We start from the raw sequence: 14,441 nt of genomic DNA, 5'->3' as shown, positions 1-14,441 counted from the left end.
TTTCCAAGGTAACTGTGTATTAGTTAAAAGAAATCACATATTTCTGAGGCTACTGGGCCTTTATTACAAGCTGACAGTAATCCATGAAATTGCAGAACATTAGTGTGATCCACCAAAGTAAAGCCTCATAGAGGTTAGGTTATCTATGGAAATTTAAATTAGGTCTGTCTCTTAGTGGGAATCATGATTCATTTTTTCATTATTTCCCCAAAAGGAATGCAAAAAAAAATAATGGGCCAAATAAAGTGGGTTTTGAATGAAAGATTTCCAATAATTTACTGATCCGTCTGGTAAATAAATGACCATTATGATGGTATGAAAAGGTGAAATCTGCTTGCCTTCTTATTGAACTAGTCCTGTAGTACAATATATATTCTGGAGCTCCCAAGGTTCAAAGCTTTAATCACACTTCAGTTGAGAACACATTCTTTTTTTATCCCACCTTCGTTGACTTCCCATAATCTCTTCTTGCATCCATCACTTGCATAAAATTTCCCATCATTGATCATATACATGCTCATATGTAGAACATGTTTGCAATAGTGGAATTACTCTATGGAACATAAAGAAAGAAGGAAATGAAAAGAGAATGATAGAGTATCAGTAATATTGTAATATGTAACACCTGTGAAGGTAGAGACTATAAGGATGTATATTGAAAGCTGTTGAAACATGGCTAATGGAAGGTAAAGGGGTAAAGAGAGAAATGGAAGGGATTGAATGCACAAAAGTAAAGTATATCCACAGTGGAGATACATTGAGAAACCACTTTGAACATCAACTCAAATATTAATAATGAAAATCAGTACTGTAAGATAGGTATGGTGCCTTGGGGGGTACAGATGGGAGAGGGAAGGGTAAATGAAGATGATTATGATGGGGGTATATGGTTGATAGACTTCACACATCTATATGAAACAGAACAAAGAAACCTCTTCTCAACTGTTTTAAGTGGGGTGGGTACGTGGTTGGTGACACAGATGATGGGGGCAATTTAACTAATGTACAACGTAAGCTCAATTAAAATTGCCAGTGTGAATACCCTCCTGTATGATGAATATATTGTAATAAATAAAATTTAAAATAATTTATAGTTTTCCCATCATGTTGTGAAACTAGGGAAGAAGCAGTGACCTGGGGAGATAAAAACGTTTCCCTAAATGGTTATTATTGTGACCCCAGGCCTGGAATGTAAAATTGGAACAGATGTACAAAGCAATGGTAGAACCTCTACATTGGTACTCTAGTCCTTGTTGGAAAGGACCAAATTGAAACCACCAGAACTGCCTCTATCTTGGAAAGTAGTACACCAAATCCAGCATTGCATCTTACGTTGTAAATATAATATTCAATTACAAATATGAGTTTCATTTCTGGAGGGATTTCAGATTAGTGCTACCAAGTAACACTTGACAGATGTAGCACTGATGCATCCCATCATATATTCACTAGTTCACATGCTTGTTCTGTGAAGAAAACAGGTGATTCTAGGGAAATGATGATGAATTTTCATGAGTTTAATCAGGGGAGGTTCCAACTGCAGATGTTTTACCGGATGTTATTTCATTGCCTTAACAAACTAACAAATCCTCTTATCCCCTGGTATCTGACATGTAGCTAGTAGTTGTGCAAAGATGTTTTTTTCTCCAAAACTGTCAAGAAGGACCACCAACAGCAGTTTGATTTCATATGGTGAGGACAGTAATATACATTAACGGGCCTAAATTAGTTGTGTGTCAATGCTGCTGCCCTAGTTATAATTTAGTTCATAGAATCATGTTTGCCTTTTCTTTTTACAAAATATCACACTAACTTCTCACATTAACAGTGTTAGGCTGGTTGGATGTAGTAAGTGAGAAGTAGGAGCAAGTCTAGACTTATTGTTAAGAAAATTGAGTCAGGAGAGAAACAAATATGACTAAACTTCAGGGACTTTCTGCTTTAATGTTTATATCTTTGAGTCCAGCGGTGTGAGGCACATCAAGATTTCCTATCTAATGTAAAGAATAAGTGTTGCATTTGACTATTTTTACAAATGAAAAAGAGGTACAATGCCTCATGGGCCTACATGGGTTTTGGAAACAGTCTATTTCTCCTTTAGGTAGACTATCTAACCTACTAAGGTAATAGCTATTTTGTTTGAAACTGAAGGCATAAGGTTGGTGGAGTGTCTTGAGCAGTTAAGAGCACCTGCCTATTGAGTGTGAAGCTCTGAGTTAAAACCCCAGTGCTAGCAGAAGCAAAAACCAAGAAACTAAAGTCATATTGAATATTTTTTCTAATCAAATGCAATACACTAGAAATCAATATGAGAAAAATATTTTGAAACTATGCAAATGCACAGGTAAAGGTAAAAAACTGAAGAAGTGCTTTTAAAAAATGTCTTGAAACAAATATATGTTGGAGTCAGCAAAACAGTACTAAAAGGGTATTTTATAGCAATCAAGGCCAACATTAAAAATGCAGAAAGATCTCAAAAAACCTACTAATGTGTCTCAAGGAATTACAAAATTAAGAGTGATTATTTTCTTTTACTAATTTTTTTTTATGGTACTGGGGCTTGACTCATGGCATCATGCTTGCTTGCTAGGCTTTCTAGGCAGGCACTCTGTCACTTCAGCCCTGCACTAACCTCACATGCACAACCTTTTTTTGGCATTTTTTTTTATTATTATTTCTGTGCAGCACTGGGACTTGAATTTAGGGCCATATGCTTGCTAGGCAGGCGCTCTACTACTAGAGCCGCAAAATGGATCTGCCATACAATCAGCAATTCTACTCCTATGGGTATACCCAAAGGTATGTGAGTCAGCTTACCACAAAGGCACCTGCACACCAATGTTTATTGCAGCATTATTCACAATTGCTAATCTATGGAAACAGCCAAGATCCTCCACTACTGAAGAATGGATTAAGAAAATGTGGTATTTATACACTCAGCCACAAAGAAGAGTGAAATTTTGTCATTCACAGGTAAATGGATGGAACTGGAGAACATCATCTTAAACTGAGTTATTCGGGCTCAGATTATAGACTTAAAAAATTTTATGGGATCCCAGTCACACTACGTGGAGGTTACTGTCGGTAGGGATAGGGCAAGGGAAGGAAACTAAAAATTTGAAAATGGTTGATGTGTTCACAATACAGGAATAAACATAGAAATCTTAAACTGGCTGGAGCCACCATAGGAAGGGGACTAGGGAGGAGTGAATAGGACTAGAGGAGATGAACCAGTTGGGGTTGAGATATACATATGCATGGAAACAACACGAGGAAAGTCCCTGTGTAGCTCTCTATCTCAAACTAGAAAACATGTCATGTTTTTCCTTTTATCGGTTATGTTTTTTCTTCTACAAAGTCAGAGAACAGGAGGATGGAACAGATTCTGTGGGGAGGGGTGTTTAGCCAGCATGGGAGGGAAGGGATAGGAGGATGAATGTGGTGCAAATAATGTATACACATGTATGTGGATGCAAAAATGATACCTGTTGAAACTGTTCCAGGAATTGGGAGAAGGGAATGGGGAAGAGTGGAAAAGGGTGAATTCAAGTATGATATATCTGATACATTGTAAGAACCTTTGTAAATGCTATGATGTACCCCCACCCAGCACAACAATAAAGGCAAAAAAAGGCAAAATTAAGAGCAAACTAACCCAAATTTAATAGAATAAAAAGTAATATAATCAGAGGAGATGTAAACGAAATAGGGAGAAGATACAAAAGATCAACAATAAGAAAGAACTGGCTGTTTGAAAGGATTAACAAAATATACATAAACTTAGCTAGATGAAGAAAAAGAGAATCAATTCCAACACAACTACAGATAACAGTGAGTCATTACACTTGACACAATATAAGTACAAAGGGTAATTAGAAATTGCTATGAAAAATTATATGCAAAAAATCTGATGGTCTGGAAAAATGTGTAAATTCCTGGACATATACACCCTTTCAAGATTTTACAAAATTGAATTACAGAGCCAGAACAGACTAATGAAAACTGTGAAGACTGAATTAGTAATAAAAATCTCCCATTAAAGAAAATGACTTTATTGCTGGATTCAACCAAATATTTACATAAGTACTAATATCACTAGGTATGGTGCTTCATGACTATAATCCCAGTTGTTGGGAAGCAGGGTGATGATGATCTGATGCTGGCCCTGGAAACGTTAGGGATACTCTATGTGAAAAACACAAAATACAAAACAAAAGGCTGGTGGTGAAGATCAACTTACTGAATGCTTACCTAGAATGTGCAAGTCTCTAGATTCAATTTTCAGTGGGGCACACAAAAAAATCGAGTATTAGTTCTTCTTTTCCTTAAGTGAAAGTATTAGGTTTTAGATAAAATATTTTTCTTCAAGTAAAAAAAATGGTAGAGGAGATTCCTCTACTGTCCACAAGTAGTACCACATTAACACCGAGTCCATAAAAACATCCTTTAAGCAATACAAACAAATAAGATGTTAAACTTTAAAAAAAAATTTGAATTAGAATCATATGCTTGATTAAATAACTGCACATTACTGAAGGAGACTAGTACTTTTAAGAGGTTGTTTGTTTAATGGTATTTGAACCAGTCTGTTAAAGCACATGCAGTCAAGCAGCAAAGACAGACATAATACACAGCAGTATGAACTGAGATGCTGACAACAATTCTTCACACCACTAAGAAGGCATGCCTTCACAATTGGTCCCTTTAAGTACTCTGGATTTAAATTTCACTGAGAAAAACAGAGTTGTACTTTAAAGTCTGTTAAAACAATACAAATGAGTTTAGTACAAGTAAGTACCCAACAACTGAGAACTCTGCAGCCATTCGAACAGTCATGTAGTTTAGTAATGGATTCTTGTAGCATGTGATGTACAAATGTGTCATGTCCTGAATACGCACACCACTGTTAAAATAAATCCAGTAGTATGTTCTGTATTGATCAGGAACAGTCTCTGATTCCCACTTAATTTAGTTAACTGCCTATACCGAATATCTCTATGAATACTTACCCTGCTGGTCAGAGCCAATTTCCAACCACAAAGCAACACTGACCACTGCTAATACTGCACCAAAAACAAGGGTGATAGGTAGTATGGTAAAGGCCAGTCACTTCCCAGCTGAACTTAGTGACTTTGCAGTCACTAAGGAAAGGCTCTAGAGAACCACCTACTATTATTACCTAAACTTTCAATCAAAACAACTAGAGGAAGGGGAGTTTCACATTTGCTGTTCATAAAGGACTGAACACTAAGGTAAGGCTATCACATCATGGAAACGGAATTTCATCCAAGACTGTTTCATACATAAGACAGAAAAAGAGCCAATGCTAGTGCCCTGGGATCTGGCTTGCTGCATTCTTTTCATCATCCCAAAGAGGTTCCCCTTCAATCAGACCAGAAATTTCCTTTATTATTCCAGCTTTGCTTTTGCCAGGAAGGTTTATTCTGGTATGAAAGAAAGTGTTTAACTCTGCTTTATAAGTCCTTGATGTGAGAAACTCATTCTCTTGGGGGTTGACAGTGCTAAGCCTTGGTAAGCTATCAGGAAACATCACAGGATAGTCTAGCCTAAGTTGTTCAGTGAGGTCAGGATGCTAGAGGTAGTCCAGAATTAGACATGATTGTGTTTTGATACTGTGGTGATAACTTCACCAGGTGGGAATGATGGGCCCACTGTTGGCCATAGAAACAAATACAATTGGAGTTTTCAGGTCCAGAGATTAAACCCTGAGAAGCCACTCATCTGCCACTGTGACAAGATAAAAGTTTTTGGAAGAGAAGCACATGGATCTCAGTGAGCTCATGTGGACATTGCTTCCATCCATAGCAGGGTCACACTGGGTTTAGTGAAGCAATCTCATTCTCTTGCTAGTATAGGGGTCCCACATAATCATGTTGGTTATCAAAGAGGTTGTGACAAGTAAAGAAGATTCATGGAAGAAGATGCAAGAGATTATGCATTGATGGTGGCCCTCAAGTTTCTAAATTAATGTGTAAAACCACATGCTCCATAGAAAGACCAACTTCTCTCTAGTTGCATTACCCAGCAGATGTGGCTGGGGGAGATGGAGCAGCAGTAACCCACTGAAGGTCACCTTGTAACACTTGAATCTGTTACTGTGCTTATTCAGGGGTCAGATAATGAAGAATCATAATCTATGATTCAGAGACCAAACTCAAACAACCACTGGGTCTGAAGCTTAGATCCCTCACAATATATTGGTGGCCAGAAAGATTCAATAGCAGGAACTCTGTCTGCACTTCCAATATCTTGATTTGGTCTTTGATTCTCATGGAAGGGATCAGGTAAGACACATCTGGGAGTGATGACATGATGCCAGCCTCCTTCTGGGTGGAGAAGCCCATGGACTGAAGACCAAATCCCATGTAATATGACCACAGCCCAATAGCTTCTTTTGGTTGCCTTGTCCTTTTCTATGATTTCTGCTGTTTCACTTTTGGCTTGAAAGTCTTTAGGGATAAGCTGCTCCTCCAGTAGACAAGGGATCATCATGACCATAGAGCTGTTACTCTGATTAAACACCAGGAACCAAAGGGTTCTTTGTCTCACCCAAAACAGAATTCAGGAGTTGACACCTGGAGGAGTTTCACACAGCAGGTTTATTACAAGCAAGCAAGCAAAAGCACAGATAGTGAACCTTTAGAGGAAACTGAGGCTGTAGCTGCACCAAATAGTCATGTACCCCAAATTCTCAAGGTGTCCGGGTTATTAATAACACTGTTTAATGATGCTGTTAATAGGATGTACATAATTGTGAGGTTTACTAAGAAAAGAAAAGGCTTTTTGGAAATGGTAGACTAGGAAAGTGGCTACCTGGTAAGGTGCATTCAGAAACAAATGGCATTTGTAAGGTGGCTTATACATGAAACCACACATTTAATTATATGTCAATGACATCTTTTAATGAATTTGTACAAACTTTTGCAGAATTTTTGCAAAATTGTCCCCAAATGCCACAAGGCAGAGGGCTCACAGAGCTGTCATAGTAGAAGAGTTTTTTTTTTTTTTCTTTATTTGTATGTGCATACAATGATTGGGTCATTAATCCCCCCTTCCCCCACCTCCTCCCTTTTCTCCCACCCCCTGGCTTCCAAGCAGATACTGTTTTGTCCTTATCTCTAAGTTTGTTAAAGAGAGAGTGTAAACATTAATAAGGAGAAGAGGTTTTAAAAACAAGGTGAGAATGGCAAGAAGACAAGAAAGGTTCTTGTTACTCACTGTCTCCCTCTTGTGGTTTTGTCCACTGGTTGTAGTTTTGTCTGTCCTTCCTTGGTGACAACTTACCCTGCTTCTGTGTTCAATTCCAACTCCTTGCCTAAGACCCAGAACTGCCAAAAAAAAAAAAAAAGTCACCTGTGGAGAAGAGACACTCGAGGTCTCACAGCTTAACTTCCAATCAAATTGATGGAGGCTACTAGGCTTGAGTTCAGTCAGCAGTAGGGGTTCTTCTCCATCTTCCATGGTTTTCAGTTCCCAGTTCCTCTGACCCTCATGCAGGCACCCAAGCCTGGTCCAACCACAGTATTACCCACTGACCTATAGTGGGTTAGGCTTCACCTAAGTTGTCTGCATGGGTGTGATGGGAGAAAATGGGCTGAGAGTAGAGGTAGGATGGAAGGGAAAGGAAGTATTGAAAATTCCGGCCAAAAAGGAGTTTGAGGTAAAATGGGGGCAGGTGTCTGAGGGGAAAGCCTTGGGAAGACTGGGAAATGGAGAACAGTGGGACCAAATAGGGGAGAGGAATAGATCTGAGGGAAAATGTGAGGGGAGTTCAGAAATTGGGGCTTCAGAAAGAAAATGGGTTAAAGTGGGGACTGTGCAGAGACAGAGTAATAACCCAGGACAAGCAGAGTGGAAGAGCAAAGAGACACATGGGAGCTGGCTCAAGGGAACTTGGGTTGAAGTAGAGGGGACACAGACAGGGCTTGGTTAAAGAAAACCAAGGTAGGATGGCATAGGAGGGCACAGGGTTGGAGGGAAAAGGGGGAACTGGGAGTGGAGTAAAAGCCATAATACAAATTCTTTAGAGAGAAAAGATGCAGTTTAGAAAGTGACCTTCCTAGAATGTTAGATTTTTGAGTCATTAATGTAAAATATTGCTCCTGGGAAAGCAAAACTGAGTATTTCTCAGTCAAAATTCTACGTGGCAGTGGACTTCAGAAAGTACATGGTAAATCCAGCTCAATTTTGCATGTTTTCTAATATTTCTATGAAAATCCAAGAGAACTTACTAACTTGCATCTATGGGAAATTCCTTGAAATTTTTCATTCATTTAAAAATATTGGATAAAGGTTTGGCTCAGTCAGTAAAGAATCTGCTTTGCAAGCATGAAACGTCAGTTCAAACCCTAGTCCCACTGAAAAAGCATATGTATGTGTATGTATATATTCACCTTCTATATTTATCATCATTTGTAATATAGTAATGTTGAATTAATCAAAGTGTCCATCCTCCTTTTGCATTAATAATATCTAAAACATTATTTAAAGCGAATGTTTATGAGGCAAAATGTCATGCTATGATATAGGTAGATAGCGTAGGTAGATAGATACATGATAGATACATAGATAGACAGGTAAAAAGATAGATAGAGAGAGAGAGAGATAGGTTGATAGATAGATAGAATATGGAGGGTGATTAAAAGTCATTAACATATCCATCATCGAGTCCCCTCTTTGTGCGCTAAGAATATTTAAAATTTAGTCTCTTAATTATTTTGAATTATAGAGTACAATTTTATTATGATGTATAATCACCATGTTGGTGAACAGATCTTAAAATCATTCCTCCTTGCTGGGTGACAGGGGCTCATGCCTGTAATCCTAGTTACTCAGGAGGCAGAGGTCAGGAGGATTGTGGTTTGAAGGCAGTCAGAGAAAATAGTTTGCAAGACCCAATTTGAAAATGCTCATCCTAAAAAGGGCTGGTGGAGTGGCTTAAGGTGAAGGTGCTGAATTCAAGCCCAAGTACCTAAGAAAAATAAATTCATTCATCCTATCTAGTAGAATTCTTATGCTCTGACCCACATCTACTCACCCACTGCTTATTCTTTTATAACCACAAACTACCTCTATATCTCTCTGATTTGAATTCTTTTTGATTACAAATATATTGACATAATGTGTTTACTTTTAGTGCCTGGTTTGTCTCATTTAGCATAATGTCCTCCAGCTTTGTCCATGTTTTTACAAATGATGGAATTACCTTCTAATTTAAACTTCAATAATATTCTATTTTCTGTAAATACCACATTTTCTTTATACAGGTATCTGTTGCAAATATAGGTGGATTCCTTATCTTGACTGTTGTTAATAAAGTTTCAATGATTGAAAGAGTGCTGGTATCTCTTTCAATATACTGATGCCTCTTTTAAAATATGTACCCAGTAATATAAGTGCAAAGCTATGTGAAAACTGTGTTTGTAGTTGTTTTGAAGAATCTCCAAGGTTTTTTCCTTAGTGTACATGTAAATTCGCATGTGACCAACAGTGTACAAAGATTGTCTATTCTCTTCATACTCACGAGCATGTGTTGATTTTGTCTGCTTGATAATAGCCATTCTATCTGTATAAATTAATATCTCATTTTGATTTTGACATGCATCTCTCTGATAATGGGTAATGTTGAGCACGTTTTCATGTAAATGATGGCAATTCATGTCTTCTTTTCCTACGTGCCCATTTAGATCATTTTTCTTTTTTAACTTAGATTATTTATTTCTTGTTATTCTTAAATTGTTTAAGGTTCTCATATATCGTGAGTATTAACCCATCATCACATGCGTATTTTATAAATATTTTCACCTGCTTTGTAGGTTATCTCAGAATTTTGCTTCCTTTTCTCTGAAGAAGTTTTAATTCAATATAATTTCATTTGTCAATTTTGTGTATATACTCTGTGCTTATGGGTACATATTCAAAACATCTTTGCCTATAATAATATCTTGATACCTTTTGGCTGTGTTTTCTTCTAGTATCATGCATTTAAATATTCTATTTGGATCTTTGAACCATTTTGAGTTTATTTATATTTGGTGAGATATAAGGGGTTATCTTTGGCAGTCACATTAGAGAATCCTATACATTGAATTGCTCAATGTATATTATTCAACCATATAAAAGAATGACATCCCACCAATTGCAGCAACAGGGGTGAGCATGTGGAACATTATGATAACTGCACTAAGTAAGGTGCACAAAGAGAAATAATTTATCAGAATAGGAAGGACATTGTTAGAACAAGAATCCCTGGATACTCCTTTTCACCAAGGAGACACCAATGTAATAATAATACATAGATAAATTCTGATTATGAAATAAACATAAATAATTAAAAGCATCCTTTACTAATCCAATCACATAGGATAATTCATGTCACACATTTTCCATTTTGTCTCTCCTAACTTAGCATGGTGCAATTTTAAAAAAAGATGTCACAATCATTCTTTTCACTGGGGATAGAAAGAAACTAGTAAAATCCATGTCCAACATTCATACTATGGGGGAACTTTGATATGATCTACTTTCTTTCTTCCTAGAATTTAACAGGCAGAAATGGACACAAGATTGGATTGTTCTATTTAAAATGTGACACTTTGGAGCATTCACTTGTCATAGTCTTTCACCTTGTCTCTGTGTGGAGAAAATAGAAGAACATGCCCAGCTTCTGACTCCTTCTTGTGGAGGGAAATTCATGGAGCATATACTCAAATTTCCAGGCATTTGAATGCTGCATGGAAGACTGGTTTCTCACCTTTACTAGAGTACAGACAGGAATCACCATACTAAAGATGCCTGGGGACCACTGAGAAAAAAGGAGAATTACATGTGCTGCTACTGCTCCATTAGACCCAAAGAAAGATATTAGTGAATCATTTGTTCAATAATCTAACTTGTCACAATGTCCTTCAAAATAATTATTTCTAGCTAATGGAATAAAGCATTCTAACATGAACCCAAATGTTCAAGAAGTCTGTGGCTATGAAAACAGAAGCAAGATGGTATGACTGCACCATCTTCACTGTGCCTGATGAACACAAGAGGGAAAAGTCATGGCATCTGTTGAAAAAACAGGAGTGGTTATTTATGGAGGTTGTGGTTTTTCCATGCACAGGTCCACAGAACACAGACACACACACACACACACACACACACACACACACACACCAGACACATACACACACACATTCGAAATATCCCCATAACCTCTAGTTGATGTGATTGGTGGTGATGTTTCATCAATGCCAAGTTTGTTCATGGAGGCTTAAAGAAGTGGCTGAATTTTCCATTATGAAGATTCCAACAAAAATTACAAGGCATATAGTCACATGTGGAAACACAATCCAATGATAGAAACAAAGTAAATTTTTAAAAAATTGACAATCTAGACAATCAGATATATGTGAATGAAGTTGTAAATAATTTAAAATAAGCATCATTTGATGTGATTTGAGATTTCCAAGAAATAGAAAACTATAAAAGAAACAAATGAAAACTTTGTAGCTAAAACTATCTCTGATTTGTAAAGTTACTATGGGGATTCAACAGACTTGAATCAAGCAGAAAAATTAGCTAACCAAAGAAAGGTCATTGAAAAAGACTCAGAGAAGCAAAAAGAAACAAAATATGAATAAAAGAAAGCATTTGAAGTGTATGACCAATAGGATGATCAATGTATACTTTCTGGGAGTAATAGAAGAAGAGAGAAAAGTGGGTAAAGAAGCCTGATTGAAAAGATGATGACTGATACTTCTCAAATTTGGAGAATACAATGGATAACAGAATCAAGATTAATAACTTTAATCTAAGATGAACCCACAGAAATCCACACCAAGATACATTAGTGTCAAAATGTGACAGTCAAAAAAAGTCAGAATTTAGTAAATGACAAGAGTACATAACTCTAATGATAAGAGGGAGACGTCATAAGATAATCAGTGAATTCCTCAACATGAATTGCAGCCAAAAAAGAGTAAAATAATCTGTTTAAATGACTACAAGAGAAATACTATGAAAAATAGCGCATCAACCAAAATGCACTTTAAAAATAGAGAAGCCTTGAGGATTTTCCTAGACAAGCAAAAGCTAACAGTATTAATCACCACCAGTCCTGCTGTACAAGGAAGGCAAAGAAAAGCCTTCAAGATGAAACAAAAAGAAGATACACAGTAATACAAAAGTGTATTAAAGTACAAAATATGGTACTCAAAATAAACAGGTAGAGCCAAAAGCAGGTGGCTCATGCTTATAATCCAAGCAACTTGGGAAGCTGAGATCAGGAGTGTCTCAGTTTGGGCTAATGGTTCATGAGACTCCATCTTCAAAATAACCAGGCCAAAATGGACTGGAAGTGTGGCTCAAGCATTAGAGTATTTGCTTTACAAACACGAAGCCCTGTGTTCAAATCCCAGTCCCACAAAAATCAGTCAATTAATCAATCAATAGATAGATATACAAATAAATTAAATAAAAATAAACAGTCAGAGAAGTAGAAAATACTCACATACTATAGTACTCTAGCCGGCATGAGTATATCACTTTTAACTCTATTATAAAAGTTATAAAACAAAAGAATGAAAATAACTACAACTCTAAAATATGCTAATAGTTGCATAATGCAAAAGATGTAAAGAATAGTGCATAGAAGTAGGCAAAAAAGTGTAGAATAATTTTATCCAACTAATGTTAAGTTGGTATGGACTTAAAAAGAAATGATTACTAAATACAAGAAAAATAACTAGTTGAGTAATGCAAGTGTTAGAGCTCCTGCCTAGCAAGCATGAGGACCTGAGTTCAAACACCACTTAAAGAAAAATCAAGGAAATGCTAATCTAAATGAAATGTCTCCTCACACCTAGTATGGTGTCTAGTATAAAAAAAGAAAATTAATAGTGATGGTAGCAATGAGGAAAAACTGCAGTTATGTAGAATGGTACAATCATATATAATGGTACAACTGTTATGACAAACAGTGTAGCCTAATTCAGAAAATTAAGTATAGATAAGGATGTATATTGGAAGCTGTAGAAAAGTGGGGGCTGGGAGGCAAAGGGATAAGGGAGGGCAATTGATGGAATTAAACAGCCTAAAGTAAAGTACACCCACATAGGGCATGCATTGAGACACCCCTTTGAATGCCAATTTAAATGTTAATAATGAAATCCAGGACTGTAAGATAGGCACAGTGTGTGCGGGGCAGGGGGGGTAGTGTGAGTGGGGAAGGTGAAGGAAGGAGATTAAGGAGATATATGGTTGATGGGCTTCACATACCTAGATGAAACAGAACAAAAATCTTCTTGCAATTACTTTGTGTAGGGTGGGAAATGGGCTGAGGGAGAGAGGCAATGGGGGAAATGTAAATAGTGTACAATACAAGTCTGATTGGAATTGTCACTTTGAATCCCCCCATATAAGGAATATATCCAAATAAGAAATTTAGAATAACAAAAAAAAATTATTGAAGTGTCATGCAATTCAAAATTTCAACTTCTGTGTATAAGCATGAAATAATTAAATGAGATATTGAAGACATATTTCTATTCTAGTGGTCATAATCTCATCAGTTAGAGTAAGCATAGGCAAAACATGTAATAAAGCCAAATTTTTCAAAAAAAGAATGAATAAACAAAATGTGGTGTATATTTCCAACGGAATATCACTCAGTGGGCAAATAAGGACATTCTGACTTGTGCTAAAACATGAATGAAACTTGTGGGCATTAAGTAAAATAAGTCCCTCACAAAAGTACGAATTCTGTATGACTCAATTTATATGAAGATTTTAGAATAGTCAGACTCACCGATTCAGAAGACTGGATTATAGTTGACTGGTGCTGCAAAATGGAGTAGTGGAGAGTTATTGTTTAATGAGGAAATATTTTCAGTTTTTGAAGAAGGAAAGAATTCTAGTGATGTACAGGGACCATGGTTATGAAACAATATGAATTTAATGCTAATGGATTGTACATGAAAATACATTTAATTTTATAATGACATTAAATTTACTACAATGTAAATATAATAATAATAATGAGAAGAAGAATGAGAAAGAAAAGAATATGATAGTGGTGTTTTGCATCTCTATAGGACTATGTTTTATTGAATGATACATACTCCAAAATTTAGACGAAAACTAAATATCTGTTCATCTGTCTATCTATATATCTATCAATATGTCTCTAAAACTCATTGAGTATGTGACAATCTAAATTGAAATATCAAAATAGTGCTGCATGCTTTCTATATAAGTATGGATAAATTTCCTTTTAAATATTTGTATTTTCAGGACATTTGTGAAAATAGTAGTTTTCATATACCAATACCTATTTTTTCAAATTATTACTTCATATTGATATGATACAGTTGTCAACATGATTATTAAATAAGAATTGTCAAAATATCCAGTAAATAAGATTCATTCTA

At 36.2% G+C, this 14,441-nt stretch overlaps 1 pseudogene; it reads right to left on the bottom strand.

Moving 5' to 3' along the window:
* Positions 1-5,647: 5,647 nt before the first annotated feature.
* On the bottom strand, positions 5,648-6,519 carry LOC109676680 (WD repeat and SOCS box-containing protein 2 pseudogene; annotated as a pseudogene).
* Positions 6,520-14,441: the final 7,922 nt, after the last annotated feature.

The sequence above is a fragment of the Castor canadensis genome, chromosome 1 (genome assembly GCF_047511655.1).
Source record: "Castor canadensis chromosome 1, mCasCan1.hap1v2, whole genome shotgun sequence".
Taxonomy (NCBI): Eukaryota; Metazoa; Chordata; class Mammalia; order Rodentia; family Castoridae; genus Castor; species Castor canadensis.
The sequence above is the reverse complement of the archived record's forward strand: the minus strand, read 5'-3'. Positions and strand labels throughout refer to the sequence as shown.